The sequence below is a fragment of the Hylobates moloch genome, unplaced genomic scaffold (genome assembly GCF_009828535.3).
Source record: "Hylobates moloch isolate HMO894 unplaced genomic scaffold, HMol_V3 SCAFFOLD_18, whole genome shotgun sequence".
Taxonomy (NCBI): domain Eukaryota; kingdom Metazoa; phylum Chordata; class Mammalia; order Primates; family Hylobatidae; genus Hylobates; species Hylobates moloch.
The window spans coordinates 39182433-39184022 of record NW_026652293.1 but is presented as its reverse complement, the minus strand read 5'-3'; the positions used below and the strand labels follow the sequence as shown (position 1 = coordinate 39184022).

The window sequence follows — 1590 nt, the reverse complement described above, 5'->3', positions numbered from 1 at the left end:
GGACTACAGGCGCCTGCCACCACGCCCAGCTAATTTTTGTATTTTTAGTAGAGACGAGATTTCACCGTGTCAGCCAGGATGGTCTCCATCTCCTGACCTCGTGATCTGCCTGCGTCGGCCTCCCAAAGTGCTGGGATTACAGGCGTGAGCCACCACGCCCAGCCTCCCTCATTTTTTCTTCTCTCCCCTTCCTGCAGCTCCCTGATCACTAGCACAGAGGACCCAGCGCCGAGATTGTCTAAAGCCATAGGATAGTCATGGAGAATTCACCATTACCATTGCCAGAAAGAGCAATGTATGGCTCTATTCTTTTCTTAAACTCCCAATTTGGCTTCATGCCTTGTCTACTATGGACTTTGGCTCCTGAATCCTGGCTAAATTCTTCAGGCTTAAATTATTGGCCTCAAAAATATTGGGCAGTTGCATTACCTGTCTACCTCCTTAGTACTATAGTAACCAGTTATGTACTCTTTTTTGGAACTAAATTAATGAGTATCTCTCTCTCCACTCAACTCCATTCGTAAAATCACACGCAACTATTCCAAAAATTAACAGCAAAAAAAATACCAAGGGCTGGGCGCAGTGGCTCACGCCTGTAATCCCAGCACTTTGGGAGGCCGAGGCGGGCGGATCACGAGGTCAGGAGATCGAGACCATCCTGGCTAACATGGTGAAACCCTGTCTCTACTAAAAATACAAAAAATTAGCCAGGCGTGGTGGTGGGCGCCTATAGTCCCAGCTACTCGGGAGGCTGAAGCAGGAGAATGGCGTGAATCCGGGAGGCGGAGCTTGCAGTGAGCCGAGATCCCACCACTGCACTCCAGCCTGGGCGACAGAGCGAGACTCCTCAAAACAAAACAAAACAAAACAAAACAAAAAAAAACAAACAAAAGAACAAAACAAATAAAACAAAAAAACAAAACAAAACAAAAAAATACCAAGAGGCCATACCAGCATTAACACATATTCCTGTTAATGAAGTAAACCTAATGTTCTTTTTGGCAACCAAAGAACTTTATACCAAAAACTGAATTGTATATAGATATTCTAACATTTATATGTTTTTGCCACTATAATTGTGACCGTAATTATTTTTACTATCTCCTATTAAGATGTATTGAAATGTAAAATAAAATATACACATAACTTATCTTTAAATTCCATTAATATTGTAAGTGTTCTCAAATATTAGTTACCAGTGGACAGAATTTTACAATACTTCATGATATATTTTTAAAAAAAGGCCAGGCATATTGACTCAGGCCTGTAAATCCAGCACTTTGGGAGGCTGAGGTGCGCAGATCACCTGGGGTCAGGAGTTCGAGACTACCCTGGCCAACATGGTGAAACCCCAACTGTACCGAAAATACAAAAATTAGCTGGGCATGATGGTGCGTGCCTGTAGTCCAAGCTACTTGAGAGGCTGAGGCAGGAGAATCACTGGAACCCGGGAGGTGGAGGTTGCAGTGAGCCAAAATCGCACCATTGCACTCCAGCCTGGGCAACAAAATCAAAACTCCGTCTCAAAAATAATAATAATAATTAAAAACAACAACAACAAGCTCTTTCTGCCGTCTTACTGTGCCACCA

At 43.3% G+C, this 1590-nt stretch overlaps 1 pseudogene; it reads left to right on the top strand.

Moving 5' to 3' along the window:
- Window positions 1-257: 257 nt before the first annotated feature.
- On the top strand, window positions 258-1031 carry LOC116457518 (phosphatidylinositol N-acetylglucosaminyltransferase subunit P-like; annotated as a pseudogene).
- Window positions 1032-1590: the final 559 nt, after the last annotated feature.